Below are 21,841 nucleotides of genomic sequence, written 5' to 3'. Positions count from 1 at the left end.
CCTGAAGGTAGATGGAGTTGGTGTTTGCTGGAGAATTTGCGGTCATAATTTTCTCAAAAATATGTATGGAGTGGCACGTCAGTTCGTCAGTGCTAATACCTAATCTAATCTAATCAAATCCTAAGGCAGAAAATCTTTCGAAAGGATCATGGTGAGTGTCTTATGTAAGATTATGCTGTTAGCACTCTTCTTGTCATTTATTAACATTTCTAGTACACCATTGAATCGGAATGCATTGAAATATCACATACGTTAAAGCGGCCAGGCTTACTGCGTAAAGTTGTATCTCAGAGAGATAATTCGTTGAAGTGGGTTATGTTTGAGCACGGAGTGTTCTTAAAACAACTTGGCTGATGTCTGATTATTGCCATAAATTTGTTATGTATTTAGGTAAGCCCCATAGCTTTTTTTGTCGATAAAGTCATATAAACAAAATGTTCATTTTTTGCTTTTTGGGCTGTTTTCGAAATATCTTGAATAAGGGACAGAGCCACGTAGCCCAGGGGTAACGCTTCCGCCTCGTAACCGGTAGATCGGGGTTCAAATCCCGGCTTGGACCAACACAACTGACGATCGTTTCCCTTCTGGATTCGATTGCTTAGTGAAGGGAAGGTAGTGTATCGTCACAAACTGGACCTTATCAAGACTCCTTAGGAAGACAACCTATGGAATGTTAACATTAACCTTAAAATGTTAACATTAAGTTGAATAAGAAACCGTCACTGAATGCGCTTTGAAAATGGCGGCCCCGATACTCTTCACGGGAGTTCCCCTCAGGAACAAGGAAAGATTAACTTTTACTAACATTAGGGGTAGATTTCTTGAAACAATAAAATGAATTTTTTAATATTTCTTAGGCATTTCTATTTTTTTGGACACAAGCAGATTTTTTTAAAACAGATTTTTTTGCTGGTTTCTGTGAGATTTTTGTACACTTTTCAATAAGAACATTTTTTTGAAAAATAATTGGAAATTGAAAAAAAAATTTTTGATCTATTAAGATTGTTTGAATTCTTCACATTTTTTAGAGTAATCTGTCTTCTGCCGCAGATAATTATTAATTTTATTTAATATTTGTACATATTTTATAATTGTATTTATTTATTGTAATTTAAACGAAAAGAAGCCTAGAATAGTGGCTTTTCTTGTTCAAGAAAAATTGATCAAATAAACAAACAATCAACAAAATCAAACCTGCGTTGTCTGTAAGTTTTTTTTAATTAAAATAAAACGTTTTCAAATACCTACTATAGTTTTTTGCGTAATTTACACATTAATTTGTTATGAAAATTGTAATATTTTTGCAAACCTACACAGCAAAAAATCCGATGGTAAAATCGCATGCAAAAACAGTGTTTCTCAACCTTCTGCGATCCATTACTCCCTTGACTGATTTGCAAGAACTTCATTCCCCCCCCCCCCCCCCCCCCTTTTAATATACTGGTATCAATAAACAAATATAATTACATATTTTTTACACAGCAAAAAATTTCTGTGTAAAATCGCATACAAAAGCATGCACATCACCTTTGTGAGAAAAAGCATGTAATATTGTATGAGAAAACGTGTACACAAAAAGCATGTACCGAAGAAAAAAAATCAGGTCTGCCTACCCCAAAAATAACATCAATCCGGCGAGAGTCATTTTCTGATTACCAAGTCCGCGCCCCAACCCACTCGGCTATTTCGCCGCTATGAAATATTTGGATCTTCACCGATGTAGCTGTAGGTTCCCCATACATCGTATGCAGTTAACACAGTATACGACGTACGGAAAACCTACTGTTACATTGGCATTGATCCGACTATTTTCATAGCGGCGAGATAGCCGAGTGGGTTGGGGCGCGGACTTGGTAATCTGAATATGACTCTCGCCGGATTGATGTTATTTTTGAGGTGAGCAGACCTGATTTTTTTTTCTTCGGTACACTACGGTTTGTGTACACGTTTTCTCATACAATATTACATGCTTTTGCTCACAAAGGTGATGTGCATGCTTTTGTATGCGATTTTACACAGAAATTTTTTGCTGTGTAAAAAATATGTAATTATATTTGTTTATTGATACCAGTATATTAAAAGGGGGGGGGGGGGAATGAAGTTCTTGCAAATCAGTCAAGGGAGTAATGGATCGCAGAAGGTTGAGAAACACTGTTTTAGAGCAATTGCCTGGTTCTCGAGATTTAAGCACCCAACCGGCTTTCGCATAATTGTGATGCATGGTGGCATGAAAGTTTATCAGAATCTGCATGAAATCTGTCCTCATGCATTTTTTGCGATATAGGAGGGTCATGACATTTTTGCCCGTTACCGACAATTATCGACATTACCGACGGCTGATTGATTGTATTGCAGAAAAAATAACCTAACAGAACAAGGATTGAACCATCAACTTCTAGGTTGCTGATCCGACACGCTACCACCGCGCCATGGACGCTTAATGAATTGTGAGGGACAGAGCGCGAACATATTATTCTCTCTAGAGTGTTGCGCGGGGACGCGCCAGCATTCTATGTGTTGGTGAGAACTGCAGATCGCTGACATGTTTACACGCGGGCAAAATTGAGCTATGAGCTGGCTGCAAAAACTGTTATAAAATGTAACATTTTCTGTAGCAAATCCACTGCTGCAGATTTTGAGCCATATATTTCCTTTGGGTGAGCGATTTGAGGTAAATCCAACTATTTTTAGGACCTTTATTTGGACATTCTCTTGCGATTTCACTAGTAAAAGTAGTACTATTTGAACAAAAACTTCCAAATTTTCTGTTCCATAATTGTGGGATGTTATTGTGCCTCCCACAATTGTTGAACACCTGAATTTAACTGACATTTGAACAAAAAAAATGGTATCAGATCATTCATAAAACATAACTATGCTTGAGTTTCATTGGTTTCAGTGTGTGAAGTCATTATTTTGCTACAAGTATGAACTCCTGGAGAGAACCAAAGTTTGTTTACATCCGTAAGAAAAAAGTGTTCCGAATTTGTGGATTTCAAGGGTCAATGTTTTTCTTTGAAAACATGATATAACACGTGAAAACGTACATCAATCGAAAGATCACAAGATAAGCTTACACATGAAGTTAAAAGCAAATCATTTGTTCAATTATCGTTTGCTATGATTTTTCGAACATTGGCCGATCTGTAAACTCTTACGAATATGAGAGATGACTGTAACTGAGAAAATTGTAAGCAAAATTAATTGCTCAAAAAGGGTTTGAAATTTAAAATAAAAGTGATTTTGGAAAACCACATGTTAGAAAGATGACGTCCAACTGAGTATAGTTTTTCTGCCAAAAAAACAATCACAGTAAAAGCTAAAGTATAGCGCGTTTGAAGAAAAACACTTGATTGGCTTTGTCCTCTTTGATACATCCTCGCATACTGCACTGTACTGTAACTGTGTTAGTATCACCGTACGTCTAAGGATACCAATTTTTTGAGTTTGTGGCTGGCTCATTTCTTCCGTATGCAATTTGAGCCGTCCTTTCAGTTCTTGTACTAGCTGTTGCTAAATTTTGACTGAAATATGAGCTTTAAAATGGAACAGCAAACTTCGGACACCGTATGTGTACTCAGAGCTCATCTCAGAGACGAGAGTTGCAATATAAGCATCATGGCAGGAAACGACGACGCCGAAATTGACGAACCGTTCTGCTGGCTGAGAACCTAGAACGTCGGCTAACGAAAGTCTGTCTGGTCGGCCGTTGGCAATGGTGGCGATGGAAATTGTGTCCGTCCAAGCCAACAGAACGACAGAGAGAGATAGAGTCATGTGGAGCTTGCAGTTTCCAAACCGCACTAGCCAGCAACCAGCAGAGTGATTGAGAACTGCAGGAACAGAATGCAACGCACCAAGATAAAGAAACGGATGTGAACGAAAAGGGCGGAAACTGGGTGAGAAATAATAAGAAAGCAATTCTCTACCAAAACCGGAAATGGATTTTATTTGTATTTTTTGATTTGGATCAAACTTTATGGGGGCCTTCCCTATGACCAAATAAGCTATTTTGTGTCATTGGTTCACCCATACAAGTCTCCATACAATTATGGCAGCTGTCCATACAAAAATGGTATGTAAATATTCAAACAGCTGTAACTTTTGAGTGAATTTTCTGATCAATTTGGTGTCTTCGGCAAAGTTGTAGGTATTGTTGAGGACTTTTGAGAAAAAAATAGGTACACGGAAAATTTTTTTTGCAGATTTTTTAATCAACTTTTTTTTCACTAAAACTCAATTTCCCAAAATACGTATTTTTTGATTTTCGAGATTTTTTGATATGTTTTAGGGGACAAAAATCCGCAACTTTTGAGCTATAGAGAAACATGGTCAAAAAATCTGACGCCGAGTTATGATTTTTTGAAAAAATAGTGATTTTTGGAAAAAATCGAAGTTTCATGCAAAAACAAGTTTGACATTATTTTTTAATGCAAAATTGAATTTGCAATCGAAAAGTACTTTACAGATTTTTTGATAAAAAGCTCCGTTTTCAAGATATAGCCACCGAAAGTTTGATTTTAGCGAAATATTTGCAGTTTTTTGATTTTTAAAAATAGTGACCATGAGTGACCATTTCTAAAAATATTTTTTTTGAAAAGTTCAGAAAATTTGCTATAAAATTTTCTAAGAGACATTGAAGATTGGACCTCTGGTTGCTGAGATACAGCCGCTTTAAGAAAAAGAAACACGAAAATTGAAGTTTTCTAAATCTCACCAAAACAACCCACCATTTTCTAATGACGATATCTCAGCAACTAATGGTCCGATTTTCAATGTTAAAATATGAAACATTCGTGAAATTTTTCGATCTTTTCGAAAAAAATATTTTGAAAATTTTTAAATCAAGACTAACATTTCAAAAGGGCGTAATATTCTTGATAATTGATCAGAAAATTCACTCAAAAGTTACAGCTGTTTGAATATTTACATACCATTTTTGTATGGACAGCTGCCATAATTGTATGGAGACTTGTATGGGTGAACCAATGACACAAAATAGCTTATTTGATCATAGGGAAGGCCCCCACAAAGTTTGAGCCAAATCAAAAAATAGAAAAAATAAAAATGGTCGAAATCGGCCGATTTCGTAGAGAGTTGCTCAAGAGTTAAAGCATACATGCAAGAATCCAAAAAAAAAAAACACCGGACGAAGGGATAAGGTACTTTTGCTTACATTGTGAGTAGCCAATACTGGAAACTTTAAACAGATTTATTATTTAATGTTGATATTCTGAAAATGCTATAAAATATTTTACAATAAAATTCGATTGAAAAACAAAAAGCATATAAATCATTATCACAAAAGATGCTGATTGAATCGATTTAATCATTGAGATTGTATGCATAATTTAATTAACTTAAAATTAAATTGAAATTAAATTAAAATAATCTAGATTTAAATAAATGCGTCCATCGCAGAACAGGATTTTCTGCTAATTTTCAAACCGGAAATTCCCAAATTTGTATTTTGTGCGGATTTTCCTGAGAATTTAAAAATCAAAAAATAATACATATTTTTTGTCACACATTCGAATTTGTTTGCAAAAATGGTGTGTAATTGAATGAAAATTCACTCTGCAGAATCCTTATAGAATAAAATTTGAGAAACAAACCTTTTTCACAGGTTTAAGCATTTTTTTAAGTGTTTGTTTAGTCGTTCAGTGTCTTGCGAACCTTCGTGGTGAACGGACACTAGAGCTGCGGTATTTTTTACTACCTAAGCTCAGAGTTATTTCAAAAAAAATTCTCAGTCTTTTTAAAGACTACCTGAGTTATTTTCCCAAATTCTAAACAGTCTTTTCAAGACTAACCCCACCTGAAATTTTGTTGTATTTTACAAACGAAGCCATCTTTTTAAGAGAACTTTGCTTGCAAAATGCGTCAAAACAAAGGTAAACGCAAATCTTCTGAAGATTTGGTCGTTACGTCGGTGAAGCGTTTGAACGCTAAGCCGGCTAACGGAAACAGAAAAAGAAAACCAACCGTCCCCTAACATGACAGTTTTCGTGAGTTGCGCGTATCCACCGACAGATGGCATGTGGACCTCGTCGGAGTCCGCCCATTAAAAACGCAACTCAAAATTTGCATGGGAAACTTTTTTTTCGTGACGGCTTTCGCGGCACGCTCCCTCCAACTGTTCGAGACTAATATTTTAACGTGGCGTATCTTTAAACAAGTTTTTCAAGAAAATGATTCCAAATGCTTATTTTGTCGTTTTAAACCGAAAGTAGGCAAAAACTTTATTAATTTAAACTATTCGCCATTTTCAAATGTTTGGCTAGATGATATCAAAGGCCGCCATCTTAGGCCCACTGGGCCCACAAAAAGAGGTACGCTCAGTTTGTATGGGAGCTGTCAACATGCTCCCGGGCTGAAGAAAACAGCCTCATCCGAGGTCTGATTCTGATTCTGAAAGTGAGGTCAATCCTCCAATTCCATTGGCAAACAGTTTCGGTGTTTTATCCGAAACTGTTGACAAGGATCCTTCTCCTCGTACTGAGCCTTCTGCCGTCGAGAAACGAGTAAAGGCTCCGCCAATTGTAGTGACTTCCGTCTCCGATTTGGCCAGCTTTCGAACGCAACTGAAGAATTGCAAGGAAACTTGCAATTTGAAGGTTTCGTTCCAGCTTGGTCGAAGAGGAGAATGTCGCTTGTTGACGGAATCTTTACAAGATCACCAAACTTTTGTTGGTTATTTGAAAAACCACAAACACAATTTCTACACGTATGAGACCAAGAATGCTCGTCCATTCAAGGCGGTCCTGAAAGGCCTCTCCAACGACTTGTCGGTGGATGAGATCAAAAACGAACTTAAGGTGTTGCTTGGCTTTGCCCCATCCCAAGTAATACCAATGAAGAAAAAATCAAACGGGAATATTTCTCGCTTTGGTTTGACTTCACAATTTTATCTGATTCATTTCAACAGAAATGAAATCAACAATTTGAAACTTTTGGACAAAGTACAGTTTTTGTTCCATGTACGGGTAAAGTGGGAGCATTTTAAGAAACATGGCGGTAATGGCCAGAATCTGACCCAGTGCCGGCGTTGCCAGGCATTCGGTCACGGTACTGATCATTGCGCCATGGTTCCAAAATGCATGGTTTGTGGGGATTCTTCTCACGACAAGGACAATTGTCCCGTGAAAGAAGTCACCCAATTTAAATGTGCAAATTGTAGTGGAAATCACAAATCAAATTTCTGGGATTGCCCCATCAGAAAAAAGGTTTTGGATTCTCGTGCTAAGCATCAGCCGAAATCCAAACCGAAATTTTCTCAAAGTCAGGTTGTACCTGCATCTTTAAATCAAACGTTCGTGCTGTCTCACTCGAACAATGCTAGAAATACCCCTACCGTGGAAAAGTTAGGTAACAGCAATGGCATTTCTTATGCCAACGTCGTTTCGGGTTCGGGTTCATCCACGAATTTTAAATCCTCTACCAATTTTCAAATTGGGCAGGTACCTCAAATTTCATTTGAAAATGTTTCTGCTGGCAACGCTTTGGAATCTTCTGATCTCGGCGATGTTACGTTTGAAAAAATGACTTTTTTGCAAAACTCACTGTTTGGTTTGATTCAAACAATGAGTAATGCTACATCCATGATGGAAGCAATCCAGATTGGATTAAAATTTGCGAATGATGTTGTTCTTACCCTGAAGTTTAATCATGGATCTAAGTAATTCCATCAATATTATGAATTTTAATGCTCGCTCTTTAAAAGCGAAAGAAAATGAATTTTTCAACTTTTTACGTGTTCATAACGTGCATGTTGCTGTTATAACCGAAACATTTTTAAAAACTGGCACTTATTTGAAAAGTGATCCAGATTATAAAGTTATAACCAATAACAGAATGAATCGAAATGGCGGTGGAGTTGCAATAGTTATCCACCGTAGTATGACTTATAGCACGTTACGTGACTTTAAGTTAAAAGTTATTGAAAGTTTGGGCATTGAACTTGAAACTTCTTTTGGGAAAATTATGATTGCAGCTGCATATTTGCCTTTCCAATGCACTGGGGAAAATAAAAATTATTTCAAAGGGGATTTGAATAAACTTACTCGGCATAGATCTCGATTTTTGATCATCGGTGATTTTAATGCCAAACACCAATCTTGGAATAATTCAAAAGTAAATTCCAATGGTAAAATTCTATTCAGAGATTGCACTTCTGGTCTTTATTCGGTTTTATATCCGAATGGGCCAACTTGCTTTTCTTCTGTTAGAAATCCATCAACAATTGATTTGGTTTTGACAAATCAAAGTCAGTATTGTGGTCCTTTAGTGACTCATGCTGATTTTGATTCTGATCATCTTCCAGTAACTTTTTCACTTTCTCATGAAGCAGTTACCAGACCCAATAGTTCTGTGTTTAATTACCACAAAGCTAATTGGGACAGGTATCAGCATCATATTGAGAATAATTTAAATCATGATTTTGTTTTAGAAACCAAAGCTGATATTGATTCAGCCTTGGAATCTTTAACTAATGCAATTTTGGATGCTAGGAATATTGCTATTCCTAAAGTCCAAGTCAAATTTGATTCTCCCATTATTGATGACGATCTTCAGCTTCTGATTCGTCTGAAAAATGTTCGCCGAAGACAGTATCAACGTTCTCGTGATCCTGCACTGAAGCGAATTCAAAAAGATTTGCAAAAGGTTATTGACCACAGATTCACTCTCCTGCGAAATGAAAAGTTCGCAAGAGATGTCGAACAAATTAAACCTTATTCCAAACCTTTTTGGAAACTTTCAAAGGTTCTTAAGAAACCTCAAAAACCAATCCCTTCTTTAAAAGATGGTGATAATATTCTATTAACTAATGGGGAGAAAGCTCAAAAACTTGCTCAGCAGTTTGAGAGTGCTCATAATTTCAACTTAAATGTTTTGAGTCCTATTGAAAATCAAATTTCAATAGAATTTCAGAATATTGTTGAACAACAATTTTCATCAGATGATGTTTTTAATACGGATCTGAATGAAATAAAATCTATTATCAAAAAATTTAAAAATATGAAAGCCCCTGGTGAGGATGGCATTTTTTACATTTTGATTAAAAAATTACCAGAAGCAACTTTAAGTAGCTTGGTCAAAATTTTCAACAAATGTTTTGATTTGGCATATTTTCCCAGTAGTTGGAAAAATGCCAAAGTAATTCCGATTTTGAAACCGGACAAAAATCCTGCCGAAGCTTCAAGCTATCGGCCCATTAGTTTGCTTTCATCTATTAGTAAATTATTCGAAAGAATAATTCTCAATAGAATGATGACGCACATTAATGAAAATTTAATTTTCGCTGATGAGCAGTTTGGATTTCGCCTTGGGCATTCAACTACTCATCAGTTGTTGAGAGTTTCAAATTTGATTCGAAGCAACAAATCTGAGGGCTATTCTACTGGCGCTGCTCTTCTAGACATAGAAAAGGCATTTGACAGTGTTTGGCATAAAGGTTTGATTGCAAAATTGAAAAGGTTTAATTTTCCGATTTATATCGTGAAAATTATTCAAAATTATTTGACGGATCGTACTCTACAGGTATGTTATCAGAACAGCAAATCTGATCAACTACCTGTAAGTGCTGGCGTCCCTCAAGGAAGCATTTTGGGTCCAATTTTATACAATATTTTTACTTCTGACTTGCCTGATTTGCCCCCAGGATGTCAGAAATCACTTTTTGCTGATGATACAAGCATCTCCGCCAAAGGTAGAAGCCTTCGTGTCATCACAAGAAGATTACAAAAAAGCTTGGATATTTTCAATTCTTATTTGAAAGAATGGAAAATTACTCCAAATGCTGCAAAAACTCAACTTATTATTTTCCCTCACAAACCAAGGGCTGATTTTCTTAAACCAAAAAGTCATCACATTATAAAGATGAATGAGGTAAATTTAAAGTGGGAGGATCAAGTGAAATATCTTGGACTTGCTTTTGACAAAAACCTCACTTACAAGGATCATATTGAAAGTATACAGGTTAAATGTAACAAATATATTAAATGTTTGTATCCACTTATAAACAGGAATTCTAGACTTTGTCTCAAGAATAAACTGTTAATTTATAAACAAATTTTCAGACCTGCCATGCTTTATGCTGTGCCGATCTGGACAAGCTGTTGCTTAACCAGGAAGAAAAAACTTCAGAGGATTCAGAACAAAATTCTGAAAATGATTCTGAAACTTCCTCCCTGGTTCAGCACCAGTGAACTTCATCAATTAGCCGAAGTTGACACTTTGGATGTTATGTCCAATAAGATAATTGATGCATTTCGACAAAAATCATTGCAGTCTTCAGCTGCATTGATCCGCTCTTTATATAGTGTATAAGTTAGTTTTAAGGTATCCCTTTTCCCTTTTGTACATGTAGGACCTCCTACATTTGAAATCACTGAATAGCGAAAGCTAAATATTTCATGAATAAATGAAAGTTACTAGTATTTAAAATTGAGGTGAAAAGTCATCGATTGTGATTGGACACTCAATAATATTTTAACTGAATGAATGTACATGGAAAAGAAAAACTGAATAAATATAAATTAAAAAAAAAAAAAAAGTGTTTGTTTAGTAACTTTTTATGCGTCCAAACAGTAGTCGCATCATTTAGCTGCAAATCTGCATGAAAACTGTTCTCATGCTTTTTTGCGATACAAGAGGATGACAACTTTGCCCGTTATCGACATTTATCCACATTACCGACGGCTGTTCGAGTGTATTGAAGAAAAAAACATATTGGAACGAGGACCGAACGAAAAAAATCTTGGTTGGTAAACCTACACGTTACCACAACGCCGCAAAATGCTTGATAAACTGAATGGGACAGAGCACAAACAAACTCTATCAAACTTTTTGCCTTCCTCACCTTACTGAAGAAAGGTTATAAAATCACTTGAAAAATGAACTTCTTAACACCTAAATTCCCAAGCTCGAGAAAAAGGGGGAATTTCCATACAAATTCCCCCTTTTTCTCGAGCTTGGGAGTTTAGGTGTTAATAGTCCATATCCTAAATATATATCGACTCAGAATCAAATTCTGAGCAAATGTCTGTGTGTGTGGTGGGGTGTTGATCAAAATAATTGCACTCGATTATCTCGAGACTAGCTGAACCGATTTTGTGCGTTTTGGTCTCATTCGATCCGTCTTGGGGTCTATCCGCCTATTCGCTATTGATTATTATATAGTTAAGTACTTCAAAAGTAATGCTAATTTTGCAAAGTCACATTACAGTTATTCTTCTTGAAACATGATTTTTTTTTTTCAAATAAGGCTTTTGCAAATATTTTTGATCGTTTTCATGTTCGGGATAGTTCAAAAGTTACTAGGATGTTCAAGTACCCCAAAAAGTTTTTTTTTTCTTCAAATCTACGTTGTCATGATATCTTGTCTCACGTCGCTTTATAATGTTTCGAGAAAAACGCGTTTTAAACTTGAATAAACGAAAAATAGAGCACGAAATCAGAGCAGAAACAAACACGTTTTGTTTGGCTGGCCGTTCTGTGCATTGTCCAGAAGATTGGTTGAAGTTGGTTGCCGGAGTCACGAATTATAATTACAAATGTTCACGGTAGTCGGGCATGTACGTTTGTCAAACGCGACCTGTCTGACTAGAAATTCTTTTGGCCAGCAATTTTTAGAATGTGTCAAGATAGCACGACAAAATTGAAATTTCTTTCATTTAAACAGGGACAACAATGTACGATGTTTTTAGGTTTTTATTTAATATCTCAGGATTGAAATCGATTTTTGGGAATCTGTGAAGGTCACAGGGTATGCATTGTGAGCTGCACAAAATGTTGTTCTCAACTCAATTTGGCCCAAAATGCACGTGTGAAAAGATAGCATTAGTTGTTTCTTACTGATGATTGCAAACCAACAGGAATGTTGAAAATTATGGCTTGTTATTTCATTTTTTTATTTTTTTATTCCCCATTTCCTGGGATAATCAAAACCTGAAAAAATACATCCCTAACTCGAAGTTTTTCTCAATTAACAAATATGCAGTGCAATATATAGGCACTATATTTTAAGGTGCCGTCAGTAGGGGTGACATAGGGTCTGGGGGTGAGATTAGGTCAAAGTTATTTTTTACGGATTTTACCATTTCTCAGGTTCTTCTCAATGAAAATAAATTCTGTTAAAAGGGTTGTGTAGGGGGCATCTTAAGATGACTTAGCTGAAAATGGCATTTTGACAGCTGTTTAAAGTTGAGGTACGTTTTTGGCCAAAAATTACCACTCAAAAAATCAACTTTTTAATATTTACGATATTCTCTACTTTAAACATTGTTGCATATCGATACGACTCCCTCGAACAAGAAAAACTGTTGAATTACTTGTTTTAGTAATATCTTTGTATTTGAGCATCGTTTTAGTTTATTTGATCCAATGTCACCCTCTCTAAAGGGAAATAGTGGGTCAAAAGATAGGCATTTAAGGTAGAGTTCATCAAATTCCACCATATTTTAAGAAAATGTTAGTAAACTATCTAAAAACAATTTTACCTTAAAAGATGTTCGATGTTATTTAAATTGTTTTGTTGTTAAGAAATAACGAGAGGTGTATCGTTTTTTGACCCATAGTCACCCCCACTTCGATTTAAATATCTCACACCGATAATTTCAACATTAGCGTAAACTAAAATTTGAACCTTTTTTATCACACCATTTCCCACTATCTTTCGAAAGTTAAACAAGAAAAGTCTGGAGGCAATAGCGAGAATATATTTGTTTTTTTCTTCTTCGAAAGACAAGCCCCGAGAAAAAAGCACTCCTTCTTTTGCATAAACAATAGACAGGATACCTTTTCTTTAAATTTTCATGAGAAGGAACATCGAAAAAGAGAACAGGAATGAGTGATACATATTCAGTTTCAAACAGAAAGAGCTTGACGGTATGCTCGGATGTCTTGTTTCGTGCCGGAGTTCTCCTGAAATGTAAAAAAAAAACTTACCAAACGGGCGAGCAAAAAGAAACGGAAAAATGTACCATGCATAGAAACCGGCAAAGAAAGGATGATAAAATATTGAATTTCAAGCCAACTCTCACGTCGATAAATTTAGTTTCCGCAGGGAGGTCTTTCAAAAAATGTAGCCATCTTCTTAGAAACCATGATTGCTCTCATCGAAACGGTGGTCACACATACACACACCCATGAGAATCAAAGAAATCCTTGGAAGACGGACCCTTGCTGTTCGGTACTGATCACAAGATAGGACTTAATATGAGTGCCATGTATTTGTTTTTTTTTACAATGTATTAAATTAACTAAAAAATAATTTAAACACATTTTAATTTTCATTGGCCAAAGTGTTCTCTATCTTCAAATTGTTCCGAGGTTAGCACAATTCCATTACGCTTATTTGCATTCAGCCATACGTTTGAGTCTCACAGCACTATCACCAGATATCCAGTAAAATGCAAATACACAGGGCCAAAATAACTTCGAAACTATACTTGCAACAGAACAGATGGCATCACCTGCGTTCTCTCACAAAACCTATATACACCATATGGGATTGGTGGTAGGTATGTTTTGCAATTCTGGATAATTGTAAGTATAAAAAGAAGTAACAAAAAAAAAAAGCAAAAGCAAAATGACGCTAGATCACAATAAATAAAAAGGCCACCAACACTATTTATCATTCTATCAACTATATATATTTTCTAGACTGTTACCGTCAATGGGGGTCAAAAAACGATATACCTCTCGTAATTTCTAAATAACAAAGAAATTAATTGATTTCTACAAAATATAGAGGAATTTGATGAACAAGAATGAGCTTGACTAGTTAGATAGTTGTATCTTTAAGAGAGCATTCTTTATTATTTAACCCGGTTAGAGCGGGGGATTTGAATCATTTGTCGCTTCCTAAGACCTTTCGCACTCATGAAATAACCTGTAAAAGATTCAAAAGTAGAAAATTTTGTTTCACCATTCTGATTTGAAATATGTAAAAATTATATATTTTTGAAACGAAAATAAAAAAAAAAACAGAAAAGTCGTGGTTATTATTTTGATGAAGACGAATGGTACGAACACTTTTCCCAAAAGATACGGTTAAGGCTCTGGATGGCATCATTCCCGATCGGCCATTTGGCGGCCATGTATGCTTTTGAAAAAAAAAGGTGCAGTGGTAATGCTACAGGCATAACCATCATGACGAAGAACTTCGGACACAAAAGTTAATGATTTTTTTTATAGTTTTATTATTTGCGTTTCTTGGCCACAAAATCAATCACGAAACGGTTATTTCTTAAGATCTATTTATTTCTGCTCTAAGATCTTATGGTATTTCTGCTCTAAGATCTTATGGTATTTTGACGTTGGATAACGTCTAAAGTTTTGAAACGCTTCACAGCTAATCGTAATGTCAAGATTTTCGTGCCAGTTGATTTGAAATCATTTCATCAATTAAACTTTTGGCATTGAACATTTTTTTAGAAATATTTTGAAATAATAAAAAGCCATTATCAGGACTCCAATTCATTACAAAGAGCCAGTCTGAACCATGTGTTAAAGATTTTCTTTGCGTCACAACAAATTTGAATCACATTAAACGTTTATTCCCACACATTACAAGAATTTTTTCTCGTTTTGACGTTTCTACGGCGTTCTCTCTGCCTTCCTACGGCATTCGCCACCTAGATTTCTTCGTTCCACGAAATCCCAAAACGAAAATCTATTTCATTTGCGTACTCAAATCACTCTCGACAGTCTACGAGGAAGGGACGACACAGCGGCAACAAAGATAGCTGAAGGCGGAGAAGCATCGCGGCGAAGGGGCAGACCGAACCTGGAAGGGTTCAATGTTGTTCGCGGTGGGGAAATGTTTTGGCAAGGCTCTTGCCAGCCATCGGCGACAGCCAAGTAAATTTCAACAGCAAGCATTAAAAAGCCCTTTTTAGGGCTAAAATTGATTACGAAAGAGTTATTCTCAATTTCAATAATTTCGCAATTATCGATTTATTACCCCCAGCGATTTATTACTCATATTGCCAAAAAGTTCAAGATGGTATGTCAGAGACATAACCGAAAGACATAGGACCAAACATTTTGAATGAGTTTTTGGATTGCTAGTGAAATCTGGGATAAGATTATTGTATTTTGTTTCATAGATTTGTCGGCAAAATTGTCCTAAATGTTCCCCCAAGGTGAACTTTCCATGAGGGCACCGGCAACTTCAGGTTGTGGCCACTACTGTCGAAATGGCCATTTGCAGGTTCAATATCAAAACAATGAATTTTGATACCCATATTGCAACAACCCGTATGTTTCGGTTAATGTTACCCTGGGCCCAAGAGGAACCTGCTTTGAGGGCACCGGCCACTCCAGGTTGTGGCCACTACTGTCGAAATGTCAATTTTAGTTCAGTATCAAAAACCATGAATTTTGATACCCATATTGCCACAACTCGTATGGTTCTGTAAATGTCCCCCGGGCCCCGGGAGAACCTGCTTCGAGGGCACCAGCCAGTACAGGTTGTGGCCACTACTGCCGAAATGGCCATTTTCATGTTCAGTATCAAAAACCATGAATTTTGATACCCATATTGCCAAAACTCGTATGGTTCTGTAAAAGGCCCTCCGGGCCCCGGGGGAACCTTCTTTGAGGGCACCGGCCACTCCAGGTTTTAGCCACCACTGCCAAAATGGCCATTATCATGTTCAGTATCAAAAACCATGAATTTTGATACCCATATTGCCAAAACTCATATGGTTCTGTAAAAGGCCCTCCGGGCACCGGGGGAACCTTCTTTGAGGGCACCGGCCACTCCAGGTTTTAGCCACCACTGCCGAAATGGCCATTTTCATGTTCAGTATCAAAAACCATGAATTTTGATACCCATATTGCCAAAACTCACATGGTTCTGTAAATGTCCCCCCAGGCCCCGGGGGAACCTGCTTTGAGATCACCGGCCACTCCAGGTTTTGGCCACCACTGTCGAAATGGCCATTTTCATGTTCAGTATCAAAAACCATAAATTTTGATACCCATATTGCCAAAACTCGTATGGTTCTGTAAAAGGCCCTCCGGGCCCCGGGGGAACCTTCTTTGAGGGCACCGGCCACTCCAGGTTTTGGCCACCACTGGCGTAAACAAAATCTTTGAACGAATTGGGGGAAGCTTCCTGACTGACCCGGCTGTGCATCCCGGGGCCGTGACCAATTACACGAGCTCGTAGTAGATTCGTTGTACTAACCCATACAACAGGGCTACAACAATTTTCACACAGTCTACTAGGTTAAACGATTTTACTCCACTGCCTAAAAGTTGCCTCCGCTGGCGGTTTTGCTCGTCCCCGGGTGTATCTGTAGTTGGTCGCAGTCTTTGATGGCCTTTTCAGGTGACGAATTTAGATACATCAATCGAACATCCGTGGAAGGGAAACTCGACGCATCGAACCCAATCAGCGTGTACCATGAAACGGGAGTGTGTATGTATGGTGTGTCATTCTACGGCATTCGCACACAATTTGCCCTCTTCGGTGCTGCTCTCCGATTCTCTCTCTCTCTCTCTAGAAAATAAAGGTAATTTTTCAGAAGAAATCCTTCTCCGGAAGAGAGAATTTGGGGCTCTCTCTCTCCCTGCTGCTGCTGCTTCACCCGTCTGCGGCTCAGATATTATGAGCCGACCCGACTTGTTCAGCATCTCGGTGGCAACTAAGTGGAGTGGAAAGGGTAGAACGTATTTTTATACTTCTACTTCGCTATTACTTCCCCTCTTTTCACAAGCACGCAAGATTTTTTCCTCATTTTACCGTTCCTACTGCATAATGCAATGCATAATGCAGTCTGCATTCTCTCTGCCTTCCTACTGCATTCGCCACCAAGATTTGATCGTTCCGCGATATGCCAAAACAAAAATCTATAAATATAGGTCGATTTGTCATTTTCGCAATCATTTCACTCTCGACTTTCAACGAGGAAGGGACGACGCGTCAGAAAATGAGGAAAGGTGAAGGCGAGAAACAGACACGGTAGTCTCGAGCTGGGCCGCAGTTCCCGGTCGGACGAGTCAACCAAACCGGGAATACCTGACGGCGGAGATGCTTGAGCTGAGGATAAAGTTGAAGCGTTCAACGTCGTTTCGATGGGGCTTTTTCTGAGCCAGTGTTTTTTGAAGGCTGTTGCCAGCAATCGGCGACGGCTCCAAATTTTCGAAAAAGTTATTCTGACTTGTGCATTTTTGCAGCAGGCGATTTTTCCCTCTCCGTGCTCACACACACACACACACACACACACACACACACACACACACACACACACAAGCGCTTATGACATTCTACCACACAGAAACAGTGGTTTCATGCTAACTCTGTGGTGAAATGATTTTTATTCGATCTTTTTTTAAATTTTTAGGGAACATTCTTAGAGGGAAATTTTGAAGGAACAACTCTTTCGTGAGATATTTGGTGGCCCTGAAAAGGGCCGTTTGTTTATCAAATCTTCCGCGAGGTGTAGTGCTTCATTCGGGCCGCTTCTCCGGTCAACGTTGAGGAAGATGTCCATGGCTTTGGTCTGGTTCAACCTGCATCAGCACCACGTTCCTAAGTGCTACTTGCGGCGGGGCTTTTGCTTATTGTCCGTTACACTTGCGATGGTGGAGGAGCTCTTCCTCTTCTTCTTTCCCGATGGTCTGCAGTGGCGATTCGTTCCGAAGTTCCGATCCTTCGGGGTGATGGCGGCCAGATTCGTTTCGTCAACCAGCGGACGGGCCGCGGGCTTGGCCGGTTTCCTCTCTCCTTCGGAACCTTGGCCTGTGGTTTGCTTCTCCTGCGGTGCAGCGGTTGTTCTTCGTTGTTTGTCCGTTGGGCTGCCTAGGGAAATTTTCGCCTTCTGCGCCCTCTTATGAGCTGAAGTGGGGCGCAGCAGGCTGATATTTTTGGACTGCACGCGCTTACACTCACACACACATGTAACCGTTGTTACAGGTTTCCTTTACTTATAAATAAATAAATACGAACGTTCACAATCTTTGAGGTTATGGTTAGTAGGGAAACAGGGAATTGACAAATATTATAAACCAGCTAGTAGGGATTTGATGCAAAAAGGATTGAAATAACACAATTTGTTAACACACTGATACAACACAACAACAAGGTGGGACCAATATCAACAAGAATAACAAACTACAGAATCCATCTCCGGTGGGTGGAAAATGGAACGACTCCAGAGGGTGGTGTGACCTCCCTCTGTGACGTCATGCCGTGTCACTGGCATCGGAGGCTTGAAGGAATCTGGGGAAGGCCGCCATCGGTCTATTCCCCTCAGGCAAGTGTGCGATCAAGACGTTAATTCGTAGAGCTAAAATTAGTAGTGAGTGCAAGGTGGAAATTGTGCGCGAAGCACCCTACATCGCCAGGTACGTTTACGCCCTGCAGTACGGCTCTGCAGCAAGGACGATGTGACTAGCTGACTTACGCTAAAGAGTACAGCTAGAAATCCACTCACTACTCCCCGTCCACAGGACCTTTTGTGTTGCCGTTTAACGGCCATTTTGTCGGTCAGCAGGAAGCTGGTCCGACACCCCGATCGCACACTCTCGGCCTAGCAGCAGTAAGAGCGGAGGAGCCAGCTGCTACGCCTAACCCGTCAAGGATCATCGTTTCTGCTCTGGCCAAGGTGGCCATCAACACCAAGGAGCACGCTCGGACCGGAAGGTCCTAATTCCCAAGGAGCGTTTTCCCCTCTCGGGTTGGCCGGATTGGGCAGGTCCCAGGTCGCCCGATTGCGCCAAGGAGGGAAGGCCTGAGATTCCAGCCGTGCTCTACACCACCACCACCGTCGACACTGTTCCGGAGAACCGGTGTTCACCTGTACGCGAGCGCTCGCCGGCCGAGAGGATTCGGCCAAGAAGTCGTCGTCGTCATCAAGGTAGCAGCGGTACGTACCGGCAGCGTCTAAACCCCCCCCCCCCCCTTCCTACACACACATACACTTACAATAAAACACTTTAAAACTAATTTAGAATTTATTAAATTATTGAACCCGACCTGTAAAGAAAGTGAACGTTTTAGTCCCTTGTCCGCGATCTCCTCTGTTTGACCACCGTAGCGCAGCCGACCCTAAGATTAACCCTTAAGTGCCTCATGCCTTAACCTGAGTTAGTCGTGACCTAGTTTTACAATAGTTTCACACACATATGTAATCGCTCGTAAATTTCGAGGTGATTCTGATAGAGTTATCTAAGCCCGCTCTCACGCACACTAGCACGCCATTTGTTTTGCTGGACTGTACAAAATTTAACCTCAATCTTTTTCGTGTACGTACACGCAATACATACGCACGTAGATAACTCTATTCCGAGGCTGGATTTAATTTCATTTCCGTTTTGCGTAACCGTGCAGCAACATCACAGAGGAGCAGCTACATTTTGATACCTTTATTGCCCCAACTCTTATGGTTCCGCCAATTTCAAATTTCATGTTCAGTATCAAAAACCCTGAAGTTTGATACTTATATTGCCCCAACTCTTATGGTTCCGCAAATGTCCCCTTATCGGAACATCCCAGGGGCCTATGGCCACTCCAGGTGGTGGCCACTACTGCCAAAATGTCAAATTTCATGTCCAGTATCAAAATCCCTTAAGTTTGATACCCATATTGCCCCAACTCTTATGGTTCGGCAAATGTCCCCTTATCGGAACATTCCCGGGGCCTCCGGCCACTCCAGGTGGTGGCCACTACTGCCAAAATGTCATATTTCATGTCCAGTATCAAAATCCCTTAAGTTTGATACCCATATTGCCCCAACTCTTATGGTTCGGCAAATGTCCCCTTATCGGAACATCCCAGGGGCCTCCGGCCACTCCAGGTGGTGGCCACTACTGCCAAAATGTCAAATTTCATGTCCAGTATCAAAATCCCTTAAGTTTGATACCCATATTGCCCCAACTCTTATGGTTCCGCAAATGTCCCCTTATCGGAACATCCCCGGGGCCTCCGGCCACTCCAGGTGGTGGCCACTACTGCCAAAATGTTAAATTTCATGTCCAGTATCAAAATTCCTTAAGTTTGATACCCATATTGCCCCAACTTTTATGGTTCCGCAAATGTCCCCTTATCGGAACATCTCCGGGGCTTCCGGCCACTCTAGGTTGCGGCCATTACTACCAAAATGTCAAATTTCATGTCCAGTATCAAAATCCCTAAAGTTTGATACCCATATTGCCCCCACTCTTATGGTTCCGCAAATGTCCCCTTATCGGAACATCCCCGGGGCCTCCAGGTGGTGGCCACTACTGCCAAGCGCTTGCGAGAGGAGCTGAGCTCCTCTCGCTTCGGTGGTAGACCACCGACTGAAGCCAGCCTTCCGATTTCCCATGGTTTTGTAGGGAAGCGGGAAGGCTAGTTCCTGAAGACGCCACCTAGTGGCGCTTGCTAGAGGAGCTGAGCTCCTCTCGCTTCGGTGGTAGACCACCGACTGAAGCCAGCTTTCAAATTTCCCGTGGTTTTGTAGGGAAGAGAGAAGGCTGGCGCTCGCGAGAAGAGCTGAGCTCCTCTCGCTTCGGTGGTAGACCACCGACTAAACTAATGCTGTGGAGGGGGTGGCGTTTATATTTATATCAAAACCGTCGGCCGCGCTGCTTCTGTGATTTTCCCCTCTGCTTGGGGAAGGCGTTTCATTTTTCGGTTTCATTTCGCTTCGCGAAATTTTGGATTGCTACCCTGTATAGAGCCCTAAGACGAAGTTCTTCGTCAAAAATAAATCTTGATTCAGAATGTTTCAATCAAAAAAAAAGTTTTCTTTGTGTTGTGTGTAGAAGCATTTTATATAAAGTGTTTATTTATCATTTCAATTTACTATTTCAGGACCCTGAACTCAGAATTATCATTGACAGTCATTGCCCCAAAAATGAAATACACCATCTACGACCTTAATTCATGATTGAAAGGGTAATCAATTTCGAACACCAGATTGCTTTTAACGGGACAGGTTGTGCTGCAGTGGTAAGCGTGGTTGCCTCTCACCCCAGTTGGACTGAGTTCGATACCAGACGGTCCCGAAGGCATTTTTCGAGACGAGATTTGTCTGATCACGCTTTTCGTCGGATGGGGAAGGAAATGTTGGCTCCGGTCTAACCTAGAGATTAGGTAGTTAGCTCAGTCCAGTTGTAGGAGTCGTCATCCTGGGTCCTGTCTCGGTGGAGTCGCCAGTAGGCAGTTTGACCAACAATCCATAGGTCGTCAGTTCGAATCCCGGGGTGGATTGAAGCTTAGGTGTAAAAAGGGGTTCACGATTGCCTCAACAATCGAGCCTTCGGAAACCTAGTTTCGAGTACGAATCTCGCAATTGAGAACGCCAAGGAACATTTTTTTTTTTTTTAATGGATTGCTTCTGGTATATTTTAAAATAATGTTACTACAATACTTGGTCGATAACTGGACTGACCCAAGCAGCGGTAAATAATACAGGCGTACCAAGTTTTGGTTTTACTTCAGCAAATAACAGCGACCAAATTGTGCCCTTGGATACCCAGAAAAACTCAGAAAACTCAGAAAACCCTTCGTATTTAAAAAATGTCATGGTCATTTATTAAATTAAATATTTTTCAGAAAATTGAAAGTTGTGTCGAGATAACAGCTGTGTGACTTGAACAAAATTACAAATATGACATTACTTTATCGAGAATTTGACTTTTGATGATTTCATCTCCTTTGTACAGGCTCTTCAATTACTATACTTGAGCCACATAGTCATGGTAAATGATCTGCACGGGTAGTCAGGGGTAGAACTGCAAGGCAAACGGATACATAATCAATTCATGTTAGACTAACGCTGCTATCTTGTAATCAAGGTTAACGGAAGTATTTTCCAAATGACTCAGTTGACTAGTATACTAT

The sequence above is a fragment of the Culex pipiens genome, chromosome 2, assembly GCF_016801865.2.
Source record: "Culex pipiens pallens isolate TS chromosome 2, TS_CPP_V2, whole genome shotgun sequence".
NCBI lineage: Eukaryota > Metazoa > Arthropoda > Insecta > Diptera > Culicidae > Culex > Culex pipiens.
The sequence above is the reverse complement of the archived record's forward strand: the minus strand, read 5'-3'. Positions refer to the sequence as shown.